The 22,552-nt window shown below is 44.1% G+C and overlaps 1 protein-coding gene across 1 annotated transcript in view; it reads left to right on the plus strand.

The window, feature by feature from the left end:
- Positions 1–8,330: 8,330 nt before the first annotated feature.
- The window catches only part of LOC120032319 (pleiotrophin-A-like), a 48,465-nt gene continuing 34,243 nt past the window's right edge, over positions 8,331–22,552 (plus strand). Inside the window, exon 1 of the mRNA XM_038978364.1 lies at positions 8,331–8,488. The gene's annotated coding sequence lies outside the window, so the exon portion shown is untranslated. The remainder of the gene's footprint in view (positions 8,489–22,552) is intronic.

Consider the following 22,552-nt stretch of genomic DNA (forward strand, 5'->3'; position numbering starts at 1 on the left):
CCTCCCCCTCTTGGTTTTGTTCGATCTCAGTCTCTTCCAGTGCCCCAGAGGTGCTCCAAATGTGTTTGTATGAAGTCAGTCTGTTTGTGTGTGTAAGAGAAATTAGATGGGGGTGTGGGGGGGCATGACGTCCACATGCTGAAGTTGGACCATACATTTTAGGTCAAAACGTTCAATCACGCAGACGGTCAGAGACTGGTCTAGACATTGTCTCCATTTGTTCTCTTACTGTCTCTGTTGGATCCAAAGTTGATAAGAGGAATTGGATAAGGACCACTGTGTAGTATGGTTCCAGACAGAAGAGATGGATCTCATGTGTTCTATCTAAACAGTGTGTTGCTGTTCTGCTGTGCTGTGTGACACTGGAGAGGACTAGCTTGCCAGACAGTGGCAGCCCAGCCTGTCTCTGTGCTAGTCTGATCGAGATGCATGCAGTTACCTGTCCTCAATGGCCTGAGTGTTAGCTGTCAGCCTGGCTCTGTGCTAGTCTGATCGAGATGCATGGAGTTACCTGTCCTCAATGGCCAGTGTGTTAGCTGTCAGCCTGTCTCTGTGCTATTCTGATCGAGATGCATGCAGTTACCTGTCCTCAATGGCCAGAGTGTTAGCTGTCAGCCTGTCTCTGTGCTATTCTGATCGAGATGCATGGAGTTACCTGTCCTCAATGGCCAGTGTGTTAGCTGTCAGCCTGTCTCTGTGCTAGTCTGATCGAGATGCATGCAGTTACCTGTCCTCAATGGCCAGAGTGTTAGCTGTCAGCCTGTCTGTGTGCTATTCTGATCGAGATGCATGGAGTTACCTGTCCTCAATGGCCAGAGTGTTAGCTGTCAGCCTGGCTCTGTTTGCGTGGCTGATTTATGTCATTTCCACTCCTCCACTCGGAATGGACTCTCGCTTCCATCAAGGTAGAGGAGTTTAGACTCCTTTCGACCCAGAAATAAGTTCAATCTCAATTTCCATTCAGACACATAGCAGAAATGGGACATTTGCAAGAATGAAAGAAAAGAAATAAGTTATTCTCCCTTTCCGCCGTATGCTCCCTTTTAGCGATGTTTCCCAAACAATATTGCTCTCTGCTCAGCAATTTTCTCCCAGCCAACGTATTTGTGTCTGGGAGATGACAGAGCGAACGACAGCCGGGTCTCTGGGCCTCGGGTAGGTAGGTGTGGGGCTAACCTAATGGTAGACACAGGGATGGGATGGGGCTAACCTAATGGTAGAAACAGGGATGGGGTGGGGCTAACCTAATGGTAGAAACAGGGATGGCATGGGATGGGGCTAACCTAATGGTAGAAACAGGGATGGGATGGGATGGGGCTAACCTAATGGTACAAACAGGGATGGCATGGGGCTAACCTAATGGTACAAACAGGGATGGGATGGGATGGGGCTAACCTAATGGTAGACACAGGGATGGCATGGGGCTAACCTAATGGTAGACACAGGGATGGGGTGGGGCTAACCTAATGGTAGAAACAGGGATGGCATGGGGCTAACCTAATGGTACAAACAGGGATGGGGCTAACCTAATGGTACAAACAGGGATGGGATGGGGCTAACCTAATGGTAGAAACAGGGATGGGGTGGGGCTAACCTAATGGTAGAAACAGGGATGGGGTGGGGCTAACCTAATGGTAGACACAGGGATGGCATGGGGCTAACCTAATGGTACAAACAGGGATGGGATGGGGCTAACCTAATGGTAGAAACAGGGATGGGATGGGGCTAACCTAATGGTAGACACAGGGATGGGATGGGGCTAACCTAATGGTAGAAACAGGGATGGCATGGGGCTAACCTAATGGTAGACACAGGGATGGCATGGGGCTAACCTAATGGTAGAAACAGGGATGGCATGGGGCTAACCTAATGGTAGAAACAGGGATGGGGTGGGGCTAACCTAATGGTAGAAACAGGGATGGGGTGGGGCTAACCTAATGGTAGACACAGGGATGGCATGGGGCTAACCTAATGGTACAAACAGGGATGGGATGGGGCTAACCTAATGGTAGACACAGGGATGGCATGGGGCTAACCTAATGGTAGACACAGGGATGGCATGGGGCTAACCTAATGGTAGACACAGGGATGGCATGGGGCTAACCTAATGGTAGACACAGGGATGGCATGGGGCTAACCTAATGGTAGAAACAGGGATGGCATGGGGCTAACCTAATGGTAGAAACAGGGATGGGGTGGGGCTAACCTAATGGTAGAAACAGGGATGGGGTGGGGCTAACCTAATGGTAGACACAGGGATGGCATGGGGCTAACCTAATGGTACAAACAGGGATGGGATGGGGCTAACCTAATGGTAGACACAGGGATGGCATGGGGCTAACCTAATGGTAGACACAGGGATGGCATGGGGCTAACCTAATGGTAGAAACAGGGATGGCATGGGGCTAACCTAATGGTAGAAACAGGGATGGCATGGGGCTAACCTAATGGTAGAAACAGGGATGGCATGGGGCTAACCTAATGGTAGAAACAGGGATGGGATGGGGCTAACCTAATGGTACAAACAGGGATGGCATGGGGCTAATGGTACAAACAGGGATGGGGTGGGATGGGGCTAACCTAATGGTAGAAACAGGGATGGCATGGGGCTAACCTAATGGTAGACACAGGGATGGGGTGGGGCTAACCTAATGGTAGACACAGGGATGGGATGGGGCTAACCTAATGGTAGAAACAGGGATGGCATGGGGCTAACCTAATGGTAGACACAGGGATGGGATGGGGCTAACCTAATGGTAGAAACAGGGATGGGGTGGGGCTAACCTAATGGTAGAAACAGGGATGGGATGGGGCTAACCTAATGGTACAAACAGGGATGGGATGGGGCTAACCTAATGGTAGAAACAGGGATGGGGTGGGATGGGGCTAACCTAATGGTAGACACAGGGATGGGATGGGGCTAACCTAATGGTAGACACAGGGATGGGATGGGGCTAACCTAATGGTAGAAACAGGGATGGGATGGGGCTAACCTAATGGTAGAAACAGGGATGGGATGGGGCTAACCTAATGGTAGAAACAGGGATGGGATGGGGCTAACCTAATGGTACAAACAGGGATGGGATGGGGCTAACCTAATGGTAGACACAGGGATGGCATGGGGCTAACCTAATGGTAGACACAGGGATGGGATGGGGCTAACCTAATGGTACAAACAGGGATGGCATGGGGCTAACCTAATGGTACAAACAGGGATGGGATGGGGCTAACCTAATGGTACAAACAGGGATGGGATGGGGCTAACCTAATGGTAGACACAGGGATGGCATGGGGCTAACCTAATGGTAGACACAGGGATGGGGTGGGGCTAACCTAATGGTACAAACAGGGATGGCATGGGGCTAACCTAATGGTACAAACAGGGATGGGATGGGGCTAACCTAATGGTAGAAACAGGGATGGGGTGGGTCTAACCTAATGGTAGACACAGGGATGGGATGGGGCTAACCTAATGGTAGACACAGGGATGGCATGGGGCTAACCTAATGGTAGAAACAGGGATGGGATGGGATGGGGCTAACCTAATGGTAGAAACAGGGATGGGATGGGGCTAACCTAATGGTACAAACAGGGATGGGATGGGGCTAACCTAATGGTACAAACAGGGATGGCATGGGGCTAACCTAATGGTAGACACAGGGATGGCATGGGGCTAACCTAATGGTAGACACAGGGATGGGATGGGGCTAACCTAATGGTAGACACAGGGATGGGATGGGGCTAACCTAATGGTAGAAACAGGGATGGGGTGGGATGGGGCTAACCTAATGGTAGACACAGGGATGGGATGGGGCTAACCTAATGGTACAAACAGGGATGGGATGGCATGGGGCTAACCTAATGGTAGAAACAGGGATTGGATGGGTTGGGGCTAACCTAATGGTACAAACAGGGATGGGATGGCATGGGGCTAACCTAATGGTAGAAACAGGGATGGCATGGGGCTAACCTAATGGTAGACACAGGGATGGCATGGGGCTAACCTAATGGTAGACACAGGGATGGGATGGGGCTAACCTAATGGTAGAAACAGGGATGGGATGGGGCTAACCTAATGGTAGAAACAGGGATGGGATGGGGCTAACCTAATGGTAGAAACAGGGATGGCATGGGGCTAACCTAATGGTAGAAACAGGGATGGGATGGGGCTAACCTAATGGTACAAACAGGGATGGCATGGGGCTAACCTAATGGTAGACACAGGGATGGGATGGGATGGGGCTAACCTAATGGTAGAAACAGGGATGGCATGGGGCTAACCTAATGGTAGAAACAGGGATGGGATGGGGCTAACCTAATGGTAGAAACAGGGATGGGATGGGGCTAACCTAATGGTAGAAACAGGGATGGGATGGGGCTAACCTAATGGTAGAAACAGGGATGGCATGGGGCTAACCTAATGGTACAAACAGGGATGGCATGGGGCTAACCTAATGGTAGACACAGGGATGGCATGGGGCTAACCTAATGGTAGAAACAGGGATGGGATGGGGCTAACCTAATGGTAGAAACAGGGATGGGATGGGGCTAACCTAATGGTACAAACAGGGATGGGATGGGGCTAACCTAATGGTACAAACAGGGATGGGGTGGGGCTAACCTAATGGTAGACACAGGGATGGGGTGGGATGGGGCTAACCTAATGGTAGACACAGGGATGGGGTGGGATGGGGCTAACCTAATGGTAGACAAAGCCCTTATACTCTGCAGGTTCATAGGGCCAACAACCAGTTTAAACTGATGAAAAATAATGAGGTAGGAACTGGACCTGCCGGAGAGAGCTATTTTCAATTTTTTCTGCTTGTGAATTGTGTTTTTGAGAGCGATGCCCTGTGATAATGGTGAATCCATAGTTGTTCTGGATTGAATGAATAGAATAAAACGGCTGGTGTTGACCAAAGTCCTTTTTCATCGCGTCTCGAATTCATCGTGTCTCATTTCTCATTCAATAAGTTGATAAAAATGGCATCATTGAAAGAGCTCAAGAGGGACATGCTGGGACATATAACACACTTAGGGGAGGGGAGCAAATGGAGTGAGTTCATTATTGATGAGAGGAATATGAGAAGGAAGGAAGGGGATGGTGGAGTGGCATATCACCACCTGGGACCATGACTCATACTGGCGAATGACCATTGATGATGTTTTCCTGATGAATGTCTCAAATTAAAGAGTTACTTTAACTATAGTGTGACACCGATAGAAGAGGCTGCATGTGAGCTGATGGTTCAAATTGGTATTTTAAGCATAAAATGCAGTGCAGAGCTTCCTCTTCCTCCACCAACAACACAGGGTGGGTCCTCCTCTATAGATTGGACAATACTCAGTCCTTTCACTTTGTCTAATGCGGTAGAGAAAGGCACTTTCCAGCAATCTAAATACATTCCATAAAGAGATTAGATCTTTTCAAGCAGATATTTGATTTCAAATGAGAACCTGGATTGATAAAACAGACATTCAACAAACTTTCTGATAAATACTTCGAAACCAGCATCAAAGGCCTGTCTAATAGTATGTCTAGGCTCAAGCTCCTGTTATGAAACACAAGGCTGTGTGTGTGTGTGTTTGTGCCCGCATGCCTGTCTGTATGGGCAGTGTTAGTCTGACGTCAGTATTGTACATGGGCTGTGGAATATCCAGTGTTAATGACACGTTATTGATTCAGTGTGCTGTAATCTGTCGAAACCGGTCGGAACCAGCTGCAACAGGGGGCGACTCTTCCTATAAGGTCATCTGCAGCCATCTGCTCCGCAGCGGATGTATTTATCCTCCTACCAACTGTTAAAGTGCCACCATTAAGAGGATTCCACAGCAAATTAGAAGTGAAATTAATTGAGAAGAGGGAGAGTTTTCAGAAAGTTACTTTCTTTGTCGAACGCAGTTGTAGTCGACAGAAGTACAGTGCTGTCGATTGAGAATGATACCAGTTAAAAGTCTAACTGATCCAAACTCCTATTACTCAATAGTATTTTGACTATACTCATATCGAAATAAAAATACATCTAAAATATATTTTTATATACCTTTTAAGGATACATTAAATATAAAAAATTGGCCAAATAATGTATAATTTGTATTTTATTTAATACAGTTGAAATACATTCCAAAATTTATTACGGAATGTATTTAAAATGTATATGTATATATATGTATATGTATGTATGTAAAGTCTATATCACAATATATTTTAAATACATCTGGAAATATTTCAATGATTTTCAATAAAGGCTAAAGTGACAAAATTCTGAATTTTGACATGTCTCTCCGTGGACCCTCTGAGACTTCTAGGAAGATTTTAGCCCACGAACCCCCCAAAATAGGTCAAGTTTTCACCATCATTGTAAAGCCCTAGTTATTTCATTGCTTTGACAAAGTTATTTCTGAAGATTTTTATTTATTTCAAGTGATTAGTGATTCATTTACATCTATCCCTCATTTTAAGGTCAACACTGTTACATGAAATGAACTCTTGTTTTAAGAAACAATTTCTTTTTAAAAATGTATTTCAAAGGAAAAATTGAACATCTAATAGTCAAATCATAGTGTAAAAGCAGGTGAGCTGGTTCTACTCTTTTCTGGTGCTTTATGGTAAAAAACTGAGTGAGTTGAGCATAACACGTCAACCCTGTTACCCATAGATAGACAGGCTAGAAATGTATAGGGTGGGGGGGGGGGGGGGCATTCAATTGCCTCTCCCTGCTGCAGTCAACAAGCTTCCTTTCCCCCTGTCACAAAGGGATTCATGGCTGATTTAACTAGTAATTACCAGATTGAGGGCCGTTCAAGTGGATTTTCCCCAGATGTGGTAAATTCCCACTCCCCACTTGGAAACGAACACACCATAACCCAGCTAACCATCCACTGTAGATCCATATAATACCACTCATTGGAAGCACAAGACTTACACCTACATTTTGACATATGGTGGAGTGTTGTACGAAGAATAGTTTTTATTTAAACCGATAACTCAAATACAAAAATTATTAAAATAGCTTAGCTTTTTTGTCATTATTTAATTAAGCTGAAGAGAGGCTCTTACTACAGTAATACATTTTTTCTTTTGACATGGGAAAATGTTATAAAGTTGAACATGCTCTTTATGACAGAATGTTAAATTTAGGTGATATCAAAAGTACATTTTTTACTTACCATAACAATGTTGGGCTTAGTGGACCAAAAATAATTATCGCCATTGATCAATACGTAATCAGTAATTTAAGAAGCTGACATAGGAACCACTTTGACCACCCTGTAGACTAGATGTCACTGCCATTCATTTCTGGAATATTGTCAGACATTACATGCATTTAAGCAAAGATGCAAATGTATGTACATGTACACTACCGATCAAAAGATACCACCCCTACCTTGTCACAACACAACTGATTGGCTCAAATGCATTAAGAAGGAAAGAAATTCCACAAATTAACTTTTAAGAAGGCACACCTGTTAATTGAAATTCATTCCAGGTGACTGCCTCATGAAGCTGGTTGAGAGAGTGTGCAAAGCTGTGTGCAAAGCTGTCATCAAGGCAAAGGGTGGCTATTTGAATAATCTCAAATATAAAATATATTTTGATTTGTTGAACACTTTTTTGGTTACTACGTGATTCCATATGTGTTATTTCATAGTTTTGATGTCTTCGCCATTATTCTACAATGTAGAAAATAGTAAAAATAAAGAAAAACCCTTGAATGAGTAGGTGTGTCCAAACTTTTGACCGTTAGTGTATTTGAAATACATTTTATGCGACATTAAATATATTGAAATGTATTTTTTCCTGTATGGGTACTATTCTCCATGCTGTTGTCCATGTTGTTCTTCATGTTGTTTATATAACTCCTGTATATTAGATGACTGGGGCTATCCTGTCAGAGCCCATCTGTAGCTAACCCCACCCCACCCCAACCCACCCCAACTCAACTCAACTCAACCCAACCTCTCTCTCTCTCGCTCTCTCTCTCTCGCTCTCTCTCTCTGTCCCCAGTGTGACTCCATAGCTCCAGTTCTGTCTCTAAGTGCTCCCTCTCCTCCCTCCTGCCTCCCTCTCTACCCTCTCTTTCTCTCTTCTCTCTCTCTCTCCGAGTGCTGCTCCCATGCCAAGCGGGCCGTCCCTGGAGTGACCTTGTGGCAATGAGATCCTGATCACGAGTCAGGAAACCAAGATTTTAAGAACGCCCTCCTCTCTCAGCAACAAAAATGAGAGGGAGAGAGAGAGGGAGAGAGAGAGAGAGAGGGAGAGAGAGAGAGAGAGAGAGAGAGAGAGAGAGAGAGAGAGAGAGAGAGAGAGAGAGAGAGAGAGAAAACAGTTTTGTGGAGAGACAAGAGTGAGAGAGTAAGTGAAAGAAAGAGAGGGAGGTAGAGAGAGAATTAGAGAGTGACTGACAGCAGGGGTGAGGAGCAGATGAGAGGAGAGTTCACAAACTATTGCAAAGCGTTGGAACAACCACCAGACCTCCAGTTCAAAGTAAGTACTTATAACCGGAGCAAGGTGCACACTTGGATGTGTGGTGGTAGTTGGGTGACCAGGAGAGATGTGGCGTGTGAAGCTATTGGGGCTGAGATGAGGAGGGAGATTTCAGAACTGTGAGAGGCAGACAGGGACTAGCAATGCTGGGAGGCTGTGGAGTATAAATTGGCCGAGACTCAATCAGATGAGTCCAACTGTAGCCTAGACAGATATGGACAATTAGTGATAGCGGAAGGAGCGTAGGGGGAATGTTTGTGTTGTGGGATAGTGGAACTGGTGTCTTTGAGTTGGCAGCATCATTATTAACTCTCTGTGTAGTAAGTGTTCTCTGGCTTGCTTTGTTTTGGATGTCGTGCCACGTCCCAGGCTAATAATACACTAAATACTGCGACAAACCAAAGTATAGCTTGAGAGCCTTTTTGTGAATTTTTCCCCCCTGGATGTCTCGATTATAATGTATGGTTGCAGATACTAATCACCACAAGCTATGGGTGTTGTTTTTGTATCCCTTTCAGCACACTGTTGCTGTAAACCATCTTGATTGTCCATGTGTTTTCTATGGTTTATTCAGTTCTGAAGGTGGAAGGCTCAGAGGCTCAGGTATATGAACATAAAAGCTCTTGTTTTTTCAATTACCAAAGGATTTATAATTTAAACTGGATATATTTCCCTTTCAGGCTTCGTATGTGAGACAAATAAAACAGTAAAGAACAAGAAGCTCAAAACAAGCTCATGAGGAAATGAGAACAATAGTAGAGAGAGCTGCAGGGCTTTGTGTTTACCGTCTCCCTGTAATATTTAGTGTTTGCATTACAGTAAGGGGTTAACTCCAAAAGTAGCATTTATCCAAATACTTAGTATGCTGTAGGACTCGTTGCAAACTTCTAGACTTCTAAGAACATCTATGTTTCCTCTAGTCTAAAACGATATTTGGGTTTTCTTCATATTGTAGCACAACTGCTTGAATCACTCCATCATTCAAGTTTCACAATTCTACAGAGGTGCACGCCCACCAGAACATAACCCTTCATTCTCCAAGCATATCATTAGACTAGTCATGTTATTGGCTTCGTTTGGTGTCCTCTTATAAAGACCTATGCTTGCAGTGTATGTGAGTGTGTTTGACAGAGCGTATTTGTGTGTGGCCGTGCATGTGCGTGCGCATGTGTGTTGTTGGGGACAGTGTTTTTCCCAGGATATTGTAATTTGGGTCAGGCCTGACTGGAATGAGAAACCGAGGGCATCGGTATTGTAGCACTCCTATGGTTGAGCAGACCTTGCGCCTGTGTTGCCATAGTTATGTTCACCCCTGGTATAGGAACCCCAACTTTGACCAACATCTCTGGCATTCCTACTGTGTACAAAAGAGCCCTGGTCTCGATCTAGCTTTAAATGAGCTTTGGCCAGTTCATTGCTTTAGAAGTAACACACGGTGTGTTCCTAATGAAAGAGCTGGGAGATTAAACATGAGGCAATAGGTGGAGAGATGAGCTTGAGAAACCAGCTTTGGTCAGTGGGAAGTCAAGCTCATTGAGAGACCCGAGGTGGAGCTGAGCTGCCTGGATGGAAGCCAGGAGGGTGAGCTAACTCTCACATAACCAGTCCCATTTGTAAATGTGCACTGGCATTTATGTAAGGGCTGCCATTTGAGGAAGATAAGGCGAGGCACATTTTACAGATCCTGCTTTCCCTCAATGTTAAGTTGTCCCTCACATTTCAAACACTTTATATGTGTGACACTGAGAGATACTATTCAGCATGGAACACAAAGCCAATGCATTTCACCCATCTATACAAATGCTGTGTCACATGACCGCTCTCTATGGAAGACCTGGAGCAATAAGGTAGAGAATGGTCTGTGAGATGCCTAAGAAGGCTGCTTCACAGTGGGGAAGGGAAGCACTCTCAAAGGAGCCAGGTCCGGTCTATAGGGAGCAAGTGGCTGAGAGAGAGAGAGTGGCAGGGATAAGAAAAATGCACAAAGATCCCCACTTTGAGTGGCTGGTTCATTCTTGTGGTGTACACATTGACCTCTCACATCACATGTAGGCTGAACAGAGAGGCTGTTGATGGGGTCTGGAGAGGTAGGGAGGGAGAGGGCTGCCAGACCCAAACCAGAGACGGACCCCAGTCTAGGCCCTGAGAAGCCCCTTCCCCTGTTTGCACCGAATAGCCCTCTCTGGCTGTCGTCATGCCAATGACAACCTCAGAAGTTGGCAGTACAGCACAAACAGTTCTGGGACCAGGCTGAGCTCGGAAGTGCATGGGCTGTATGCTGTTTGGTACTGTAGCTAGACTAGAGCCGTCAGCTGGGACCCTGCAATAAGAGAGGTAAGGTTCAGCAGTATCCACTATCGCAGAGCTAGAAGAGGCTACTAAGATACTATGATACTAAGAGATGACTGGCTCTCTATTTCATCAAATCTTCTCAGACAATCCATAGGTAATCATGGCATGGGATTTAGTCTGAGCTGAGGGCCTGTGTCATTTAAATGGTTAAATGGTCAATTGAGGAAATGCACATATTCTAATTGAGACGTCAATTAGACAGCTATTTCATTACAACAAAACCGCAACAATTTCTGGCTTACTGAAAATCCTTAAATCCAGCTATGAGAGAATGGATTTCATAGTTTTGAAATCTGCCATTGGCCCATTGCTTGACAGAGTCTCTTTGTAGGGAGGAACACCATCGATGGCGCTGGCAATGACTCTTGTTGTGGGGAATCTGATGGGTGCATCATGTCTGTGTCCATCTGTTCGTGTGTCTGTCTGTGTTTTTGTCTTACTGTGTGTTTGATGGGACAGACTTCGAATCACATAACCACGTACATCAAACTTCAGATTCAGACCACCTTTCCACTAATGGCCAAATAATATATTCTTAGGAATTGAATGAATATTAACTGTCTGGAGAGTACCTGTATTGTGGAGAGCTAGTTTGCCTGTGGTCATATAAAGATCTGACTGTGACGTCCTGTGGAGCGCCTGTGGTTTGGTCCTTGTATCGGCTTCATTTGCTGTATGATCCTCTGAGGAATAGTGACGGCCAGAGGCCTTCCACCCTGATCAATTAGTTCATTAGTCTCCCACAGTCACAGCTTGGCCGGCATACTCCTGGCACCGTCCCTTGGCCTCTGATTGGCCCACACTGCTGGTGAGGTCATAGGTCAGGGGGTTGATGTCTGTCTACTGTAAATACCAATTACACAAGAAAGGAAAACTCAATATGTGACCTGACAGGGTTTGTGTGCGTGCGTGCGTGCGTGCGTGCGTGCGTGTGTGCGTGCGTGCGTGCGTGCGTGTGTGTGTGTGTGTGTGTGTGTGCCTGTGCATGCGTGCATTCCCATGCGTGCGTATGTAATCAGTCAAGTTGAATCAGATGTTTGTGACTGTGGAATAGAATGCAAATAAAGCCTCCCTACAGTCCTGTTGAATTTTAACCCTACTGTTCAAGTGTCCTTGCCCCAAGGGGTGACTGGTGCCCTGAGAGAAGTTTGGAGTCCAGTGTCTGTTTGATAGAAGTTTGGAGTACAGTGTCTGTTTGCTAGAAGTTTGGAGTACAGTGTCTGTTTGCTAGAAGTTTGGAGTACAGTGTCTGTTTGATAGAAGTTTGGAGTCCAGTGTCTGTTTGATAGAAGTTTGGAGTCCAGTGTCTGTTTGATAGAAGTTTGGAGTACAGTGTCTGTTTGATAGAAGTTTGGAGTACAGTGTCTGTTTGCTAGAAGTTTGGAGTCCAGTGTCTGTTTGATAGAAGTTTGGAGTACAGTGTCTGTTTGATAGAAGTTTGGAGTCCAGTGTCTGTTTGATAAAAGTTTGGAGTCCAGTGTCTGTTTGATAGAAGTTTGGAGTCCAGTGTCTGTTTGAGAGAAGTTTGGAGTCCAGTGTCTGTTTGATAGAAGTTTGGAGTCCAGTGTCTGTTTGATAGAAGTTTGGAGTCCAGTGTCTGTTTGATAGAAGTTTGGAGTACAGTGTCTGTTTGATAGAAGTTTGGAGTCCAGTGTCTGTTTGATAGAAGTTTGGAGTCCAGTGTCTGTTTGATAGAAGTTTGGAGTACAGTGTCTGTTTGATAGAAGTTTGGAGTCCAGTGTCTGTTTGATAAAAGTTTGGAGTCCAGTGTCTGTTTGATAGAAGTTTGGAGTCCAGTGTCTGTTTGAGAGAAGTTTGGAGTCCAGTGTCTGTTTGATAGAAGTTTGGAGTCCAGTGTCTGTTTGATAGAAGTTTGGAGTCCAGTGTCTGTTTGATAAAAGTTTGGAGTCCAGTGTCTGTTTGATAGAAGTTTGGAATCCAGTGTCTGTTTGATAGAAGTTTGGAGTCCAGTGTCTGTTTGATAGAAGTTTGGAGTCCAGTGTCTGTTTGAGAGAAGTTTGGAGTCCAGTGTCTGTTTGATAGAAGTTTGGAGTCCAGTGTCTGTTTGATAGAAGTTTGGAGTCCAGTGTCTGTTTGAGAGAAGTTTGGAGTCTGGTGTCTGAGTGTGTATAGGATGAGCATGTCTCCCTTTCTGTGTTTGTGTGTACTGGCTGCAGTTACCACACCATGGAGGACCAGCCTGTTTGTGTTTGTCTAATGAACTGAGAGAACACAGGAGGGAGAAGATAGGGAGATGGAGAGAGAGGGATAGAGAGGGAGGGAGAGGACAGAGAGATAGCGAGAGAGAGGAAAGAGAGAGAGCAAGAGGGAGAGCAAGAGAGAGAGAAAGGAAAGAGAGAGCAGGACAGAGAGAGAGCAAGAGAGAGCGAGAGAGAGAGAGGAAAGAGACAGAGCAGGACAGAGAGAGAGCAAGAGAGAGCGAGAGAGGGGAAAGAGCGAGAGGAAAGAGAGAGAGCAGGAGCGAGATAGAGAAAAGAGAGAGAGCAAGATAGAGAGAGAGAGAGAGAGAGAGGGCAAAGAGAAAGAGCAAAGAGAAAGAGCAAGAGAGAGAGAGCAAGAGAGAGAGAGAGAGAGAGCAAGAGAGAGAGAGAGCAAGAGAGAAAGAGAGAGAAAGAGAGAGCGAGAGAGAGCGAGAGAGAGAGGAAAGAGAGAGAGCGAGAAACTTTCTGTGTTTGTGTGTACAGGCTGCAGTTACCACACCATGGGGGACCAGCCTGTTTGTGTTTGTCTGATGAACTGAGAGAACACAGGAGGGAGAAGATAGGGAGATGGAGAGAGAGAGAGAGAGAGGGATGGAGAGGGAGGGAGAGAACAGAGAGAGAGAGGAAAGAGAGAGAGCAAGTGAGAGAGAGGAAAGAGAGGGAGCGAGAGAGGAGATAGAGAGAGGGAGGGGGAGAGAGAGGAAGGGAAGAGAGAGAGACAGAGAGGAGGGGAAGAGGGAGGGAGAGATAAGAGAGTGAAAGAGAGGGGAAGAGCGAAAGAGGAGAGAGCGAGAGAGAGAGGGAGAGAGTAAGAAAAAGAAAGAAAGGGGGCGAGTCAGTGGAATAATTGACCGAGAAGAAGAGATGTAGGGATCTATGCTTTCATGTCTGTGTCATGTGGCGGTATGGATTCTTGTATGTGGTGTGTAGAAGTGTGATTCAGAGCCATTCATCAATCATGAAGCAAATTCTACATAGTGGCATTTTATAAAAGGATGGCATGATAAAATCCATCCTTACAGTACATTGCATTGTTAAAATCGACTGGTTTACATAAGCTAAGCAGGGTAGGGCTGGGTTAACCCCTGGATGGGAGACCACATAGGAAAGTGTGGTTGCTGTTGTTGGAGGTGGTGCTGGAGGGCCAGTAGTAACCTTTTCTCCATATGGTATTAGGGAAAATCTCCAAGTACTAAACATGCTTACTGATGCATTTAAATGCACTATATAAATGCAACAATCCATTACAAACAACATTAAATGTGTCCTTTTATGTGTATTGGGAAAATATCCATATCCCTTTCAGCAACCTTTCCTGGCAATAGAGGTGCCTATATAACATTTAACACTCCTTGGGGGCACAATAACATGACATACAGTGTATGTGCCACCTCCAATACAAAAATCGAAATGTTAAAATCTATAAAGGCAATCAATGCTAATCTCATTTTATTTTACCTGACCTTTTAGTTGCACTGTGGCTGAGTTACTTCGATCCACCGTAGAGGATTTTATTCAATATTATGGTCACTGTTAATCAGAAAGGAGACTGTCGTCAGGCATAAACAGTGCAGGGCTAAAAAGGAAATACAGAAAATTATCGAGACACCCACCAAGAATACTCCCCATATTGATTTGATGAACCAAAGTCCGTTTTCAGGGGTCTGTCAGTCTGTCTGCCTTGACAGGTAGGCTGTACAGACAGACAAAACTGAGAGCCATTTCCACTGATGTGGCCAGTCCACTTAAGGTGAATGGAAAGATTAACTGAGCGCGAGCAGTAACCTGCAGCATTCTACCACTTTGTTTTCTTATTCCATTCTCACTGCTAATAGGGTGGCTAATGCAAAGGAGAGATGCAATGGCATGGGGATAATAGCCTAATGACAAGGCATTGCACGGCTCAAATGGAAAGTTCTGATGGAATTAAGTTAGACAGCCTATATTCGATATACTGTGATGCGTAGATGATTTCGAAACTCTACACTTCTGTGTAGCTAGCTGATTGATGAATGTTTATGATGAATGTAAGGATGTTGCCAACAGACCATCATCACAAATGACATTAGATCCAATCCATTTATCAATAATCTGTTTGGATTGGTCTCTGACTTGATCAATTCTTGTTAAAAACAGGAGCATTCGTTGCATGTCCATGATCAAGCCTGCAATCAATGCCAGATATCCTCTTATCTTTGCTTAGTTCTGCACGTGTTTTTATTTTTTATCTGCATCAGTTTTGGATGACGGCTGTTTTTACAGTTCCCTGAATTGGAGATGTTGCAAAAAGCTATATTTCAAAGTCAAATGTAATCAGACTTTGTGCGTTAAAGATGGAGCTTAATCCTACTCCATTTAAATCTCACCAGGTTTTAATCGGACTCTGTGAAGACGTTCACAAGCTGATAGTGTTCTGGGATGTATTTTACTATTTATTATTTTATTTATTTGAGGGCTGCGTTCAGGAGTGAGATAATGATTTGATAACTTTACTACATAGAATGGCTAGGGGGATTAGCTAAGCCCACTCTATGGAGCTAAGACCAAAGCAGTGCTTGTACCCACCAATAGGTGATCAGAGCTTCAGGATCACAACAACTATGAGGATGGTTGCCTTCAGCAGCGCCTCAGGGGGACGTTCAAGAACGCTTTTTATCCCTGTCCTCATTAAACCTCCCGCTAAATTCCCCCAGACTGACTTGTGTGGCTCAGAAATCCCTTTGCAAATCCCTCACTAAGGAAACAACCTTTAATGTGGTGGATTATGGCTCACACATACTGTGTTTGTTGTGGAGAGAGAGAGAAAGAAGGAGAGAGAGGGGAAGAGAGAGGGAGATAGGGAGAGGAAGAGAGAGAAAGGAGAGAGAAAGGAGAGAGAGAAAGAGAAAAAGAAGGAGAGAGGGGAAGAGAGAGGGAGATAGAGAGAGGGAGAGGAAGAGAGAGAAAGGAGAGAGAAAGGAGAGAGAGAGGAAGAGAAAAAGAAGGAGAGAGAGGGGAAGAGAGAGGGAGATAGAGAGAGAAAGGAGAGAGAAAGGAGAGAGAGGGGAAGAGAAAAAGAAGGAGAGAGAGAGGAGAGAGGAGAACGATGGAGAGGGAGGAAGAAAGATAGGGAGAGAGGAGAACAATGTAGAGGGAGGAAGAAAGATTGAGAAAGAGAGAGGAAGCGGGATGGATAGGGAGAGAGTGAGAGACAGGCACCCCATTAGTCATACATTAGTATTCTGTCCACAGCTCATAGTGAGAGACAGCCGGTCTACACTAACACCAGAGAAGGGCATGGCTCATTAGAACTTTCTACTCTTTTTTTACTAATAGCTCAAATTCTCCTGACTGTATACAAAAGGCAGAGAAACACATCCATATTTCAAAAAGCAGAGAAACACCTCCATGTTTCAAAAGCCAGAGAAACACCATGTTTCAAAAGGCAGAGAAACACCTCCATATTTAAAAAAGCAGAGAAACACCTCCATGTTTCAGAAGGCAGAGAAACACCTCCATGTTTCAAAAAGCAGAGAAACACCTCCATATTTCAAAAAGCAAAGAAACACCTCCATGTTTCAGAAGGCAGAGAAACACCTCCATGTTTCAAAAAGCAGAGAAACACCTCCATATTTCAAAAAGCAGAGAAACACATCCATGTTTCAAAAGGCAGAGAAACACCTCCATGTTTCAAAAAGCAGAGAAACACCTCCATGTTTCAAAAGGCGGAGAAACACCTCCATATTTCAAAAGGCAGAGAAACACCTCCATATTTCAAAAGGCAGAGAAACACCTCCATGTTTCAAAAGGCGGAGAAACACCTCCATATTTCAAAAGGCAGAGAAACACCTCCATGTTTCAAAAGGCAGAGAAACACCTCCATATTTCAGAAGGCAGAGAAACACATCCATGTTTCAGAAGGCAGAGAAACACCTCCATGTTTCAAAAGGCGGAGAAACACCTCCATATTTCAAAAGGCAGAGAAACACCTCCATATTTCAAGGCAGAGAAACACCTCCATGTTTCAAAAGGCGGAGAAAGACCTCCATGTTTCAAAAGGCAGAGAAACACCTCCATATTTCAAAAAGCAGAGAAACACCTCCATGTTTCAAAAGGCAGAGAAACACCTCCAAGTTTCAAAAAGCAGAGAAACACCTCCATATTTCAGAAGGCAGAGAAACACATCCATGTTTCAGAAGGCAGAGAAACACCTCCATGTTTCAGAAGGCAGAGAAACACATCCATGTTTCAAAAGGCAGAGGAACACCATGTTTCGAAAGCAGAGAAACACCTCCATGTTTCAAAAGCCAGAGAAACACCATGTTTCAAAAGGCAGAGAAACACCTCCATATTTCAAAAAGCAGAGAAACACCTCCATATTTCAAAAAGCAGAGAAACACCTCCATGTTTCAGAAGGCAGAGAAACACCTCCATATTTCAGAAGGCAGAGAAACACATCCATGTTTCAGAAGGCAGAGAAACACCTCCATGTTTCAAAAGGCGGAGAAACACCTCCATGTTTCAAAAGGCGGAGAAACACCTCCATATTTCAAAAGGCAGAGACACACCTCCATGTTTCAAAAGGCAGAGAAACACCTCCATATTTCAGAAGGCAGAGAAACACATCCATGTTTCAGAAGGCAGAGAAACACCTCCATGTTTCAAAAGGCGGAGAAACACCTCCATATTTCAAAAGGCAGAGAAACACCTCCATATTTCAAAAGGCAGAGAAACACCTCCATGTTTCAAAAGGCGGAGAAAGACCTCCATGTTTCAAAAGGCAGAGAAACACCTCCATATTTCAAAAAGCAGAGAAACACCTCCATGTTTCAAAAAGCAGAGAAACACCTCCATATTTCAGAAGGCAGAGAAACACCTCCATGTTTCAGAAGGCAGAGAAACACCTCCATGTTTCAGAAGGCAGAGAAACACATCCATGTTTCAAAAGGCAGAGGAACACCATGTTTCGAAAGCAGAGAAACACCTCCATGTTTCAAAAGCCAGAGAAACACCATGTTTCAAAAGGCAGAGAAACAACTCCATATCTCAAAAAGCAGAGAAACACCTCCATGTTTCAGAAGGCAGAGAAACACCCCCATGTTTCAAAAAGCAGAGAAACACCTCCATGTTTCAAAAAGCAGAGAAACACCTCCATATTTAAAAAAGCAGAGAAACACCTCCATGTTTCAAAAGGCAGAGAAACACCTCCATGTTTCAAAAAGCAGAGAAACTCCTCCATGTTTTAAAAGGCAGAGAAACACCTCCATATTTCAAAAAGCAGAGAAACACCTCCATGTTTTAAAAAGGCAGAGAAACACCTCCATGTTTCAAAAAGCAGAGAAACACCTCCATATTTCAGAAGGCAGAGAAACACCTCCATATTTCAAAAGGCAAAGAAACACCTCCATGTTTCAAAAGGCAGAGAAACACCTCCATATTTCAGAAGGCAGAGAAACACATCCATGTTTCAGAAGGCAGAGAAACACATCCATGTTTTAAAAGGCAGAGAAACACCTCCATGTTTCAAAAGGCAGAGAAACACCTCCATGTTTCAGAAGGCAGAGAAACACCTCCATGTTTCAAAAAGCAGAGAAACACCTCCATATTTCAGAAGGCAGAGAAACGCCTCCTTGTTTCAGAAGGCAGAGAAACACATCCATGTTTCAAAAGCCAGAGAAACACCATGTTTCAAAAGGCAGAGAAACACCTCCATATTTCAAAAAGCAGAGAAACACCTCCATGTTTCAGAAGGCAGAGAAACACCCCCATGTTTCAAAAAGCAGAGAAACACCTCCATATTTCAAAAAGCAGAGAAACACCTCCATATTAAAAAAAGCAGAGATACACCTCCATGTTTCAAAAGGCAGAGAAACACCTCCATGTTTCAAAAAGCAGAGAAACTCCTCCATGTTTCAAAAGGTGGAGAAACAACTCCATGTTTCAAAAGGCGGAGAAACACCTCCATATTTCAAAAGGCAGAGAAACACCTCCATATTTCAGAAGGCAGAGAAACACATCCATGTTTCAGAAGGCAGAGAAACACCTCCATGTTTCAAAAGGCGGAGAAACACCTCCATATTTCAAAAGGCAGAAAAACACCTCCATATTTCAAAAGGCAGAGAAATACCTCCATGTTTCAAAAGGCGGAGAAAGACCTCCATGTTTCAAAAGGCGGAGAAACACCTCCATGTTTCAGAAGGCAGAGAAACACACCCATGTTTCAGAAGGCAGAGAAACACCTCCATATTTCAAAAAGGCAGAGAAACACCTCCATGTTTCAAAAGGCAGAGAAACACCTCCATATTTCAGAAGGCAGAGAAACACATCCATGTTTCAGAAGGCAGAGAAACACCTCCATGTTTCAAAAGGCGGAGAAACACCTCCATATTTCAAAAAGCAGAGAAACACCATGTTTCAAAAGGCAGAGAAACACCTCCATGTTTCAAAAAGCAGAGAAACACCTCCATGTTTCAAAAGGCGGAGAAACACCTCCATGTTTCAGAAGGCAGAGAAACACCTCCATGTTTCAAAAAGCAGAGAAACACCTCCATATTTCAAAAAGCAGAGAAACACCTCCATATTTCAAAAGGCAGAGAAACACCTCCGTGTTTCAAAAAGCAGAGAAACTCCTCCATGTTTCAAAAGGCGGAGAAACAACTCCATGTTTCAAAAGCCGGAGAAACACCTCTATATTTCAAAAGGCAGAGAAACACCTCCATGTTTCAAAAGGCAGAAAAACACCTCCATATTTCAGAAGGCAGAGAAACACATCCATGTTTCAGAAGGCAGAGGAACACACCCATGTTTCAGAAGGCAGAGAAACACCTCCATATTTCAAAAGGCAGAGAAACACCTCCATGTTTCAAAAGGCAGAGAAACACCTCCATGTTTCAAAAGGCAGAGAAACACCTCCATATTTCAGAAGGCAGAGAAACACATCCATGTTTCAGAAGGCAGAGAAACGTCTCCATGTTTCAAAAGGCGGAGAAACACCTCCATATTTCAAAAAGCAGAGAAACACCATGTTTCAAAAGGCAGAGAAACATCTCCATGTTTCAAAAGGCAGAGAAACATCTCCATGTTTCAAAAAGCAGAGAAACACCTCCATATTTCAGAAGGCAGAGAAACACCTCCATGTTTCAGAAGGCGGAGAAACACCTCCATATTTCAAAAGGCAGAAAAACACCTCCATATTTCAAAAGGCAGAGAAATACCTCCATGTTTCAAAAGGCGGAGAAAGACCTCCATGTTTCAAAAGGCGGAGAAACACCTCCATGTTTCAGAAGGCAGAGAAACACACCCATGTTTCAGAAGGCAGAGAAACACCTCCATATTTCAAAAAGGCAGAGAAACACCTCCATGTTTCAAAAGGCAGAGAAACACCTCCATATTTCAGAAGGCAGAGAAACACATCCATGTTTCAGAAGGCAGAGAAACACCTCCATGTTTCAAAAGGCGGAGAAACACCTCCATATTTCAAAAAGCAGAGAAACACCATGTTTCAAAAGGCAGAGAAACACCTCCATGTTTCAAAAAGCAGAGAAACACCTCCATGTTTCAAAAGGCGGAGAAACACCTCCATGTTTCAGAAGGCAGAGAAACACCTCCATGTTTCAAAAAGCAGAGAAACACCTCCATATTTCAAAAAGCAGAGAAACACCTCCATATTTCAAAAGGCAGAGAAACACCTCCGTGTTTCAAAAAGCAGAGAAACTCCTCCATGTTTCAAAAGGCGGAGAAACAACTCCATGTTTCAAAAGCCGGAGAAACACCTCTATATTTCAAAAGGCAGAGAAACACCTCCATGTTTCAAAAGGCAGAGAAACACCTCCATATTTCAGAAGGCAGAGAAACACATCCATGTTTCAGAAGGCAGAGGAACACACCCATGTTTCAGAAGGCAGAGAAACACCTCCATATTTCAAAAGGCAGAGAAACACCTCCATGTTTCAAAAGGCAGAGAAACACCTCCATGTTTCAAAAGGCAGAGAAACACCTCCATATTTCAGAAGGCAGAGAAACACATCCATGTTTCAGAAGGCAGAGAAACGTCTCCATGTTTCAAAAGGCGGAGAAACACCTCCATATTTCAAAAAGCAGAGAAACACCATGTTTCAAAAGGCAGAGAAACATCTCCATGTTTCAAAAGGCAGAGAAACATCTCCATGTTTCAAAAAGCAGAGAAACACCTCCATATTTCAGAAGGCAGAGAAACACCTCCATGTTTCAGAAGGCAGAGAAACACATCCATGTTTCAGAAGGCAGAGAAACACCTCCATATTTCAAAAAGCAGAGAAACACCTCCATGTTTCAGAAGGCAGAGAAACACCTCCATGTTTCAAAAGGCGGAGAAATACCTCCATGTTTCAAAAGGCGGAGAAACACCTCCATGTTTCAAAAAGCAGAGAAACACCTCCATATTTCAAAAAGCAGAGAAACACCTCCATATTTCAAAAAGCAGAGAAACACCTCCATGTTTCAAAAGGCAGAGAAACACCTCCATGTTTCAAAAAGCAGAGAAACTCCTCCATGTTTCAAAAGGCGGAGAAACAACTCCATGTTTCAAAAGGCGGAGAAACACCTCCATATTTCAAATGGCAGAGAAACACCTCCATGTTTCAAAAGGCAGAGAAACACCTCCATATTTCAGAAGGCAGAGAAACACCTCCATGTTTCAGAAGGCAGAGAAACACCTCCATGTTTCAGAAGGCAGAGAAACACCTCCATATTTCAAAAAGCAGAGAAACACCTCCATGTTTCAGAAGGCAGAGAAACACCTCCATGTTTCAAAAGGCGGAGAAATACCTCCATGTTTCAAAAGGCGGAGAAACACCTCCATGTTTCAGAAGGCAGAGAAACACCTCCATGTTTCAAAAAGCAGAGAAACACCTCCATATTTCAAAAAGCAGAGAAACACCTCCATATTTCAAAAAGCAGAGAAACACCTCCATGTTTCAAAAGGCAGAGAAACACCTCCATGTTTCAAAAAGCAGAGAAACTCCTCCATGTTTCAAAAGGCGGAGAAACAACTCCATGTTTCAAAAGGCGGAGAAACACCTCCATATTTCAAATGGCAGAGAAACACCTCCATGTTTCAAAAGGCAGAGAAACACCTCCATATTTCAGAAGGCAGAGAAACACATCCATGTTTCAGAAGGCAGAGAAACACCTCCATGTTTCAAAAGGCGGAGAAACACCTCCATATTTCAAAAGGCAGAGAAACACCTCCATATTTCAAAAGGCAGAGAAACACCTCCATGTTTCAAAAGGCAGAGAAACACCTCCATATTTCAGAAGGCAGAGAAACACCTCCATGTTTCAAAAAGCAGAGAAACACCATGTTTCAAAAGGCAGAGAAACATCTCCATGTTTCAAAAGGCAGAGAAACATCTCCATGTTTCAAAAAGCAGAGAAACACCTCCATATTTCAGAAGGCAGAGAAACACCTCCATGTTTCAGAAGGCAGAGAAACACATCCATGTTTCAGAAGGCAGAGAAACACCTCCATATT

This window comes from Salvelinus namaycush, chromosome 38 (genome assembly GCF_016432855.1).
Source record: "Salvelinus namaycush isolate Seneca chromosome 38, SaNama_1.0, whole genome shotgun sequence".
NCBI lineage: Eukaryota > Metazoa > Chordata > Actinopteri > Salmoniformes > Salmonidae > Salvelinus > Salvelinus namaycush.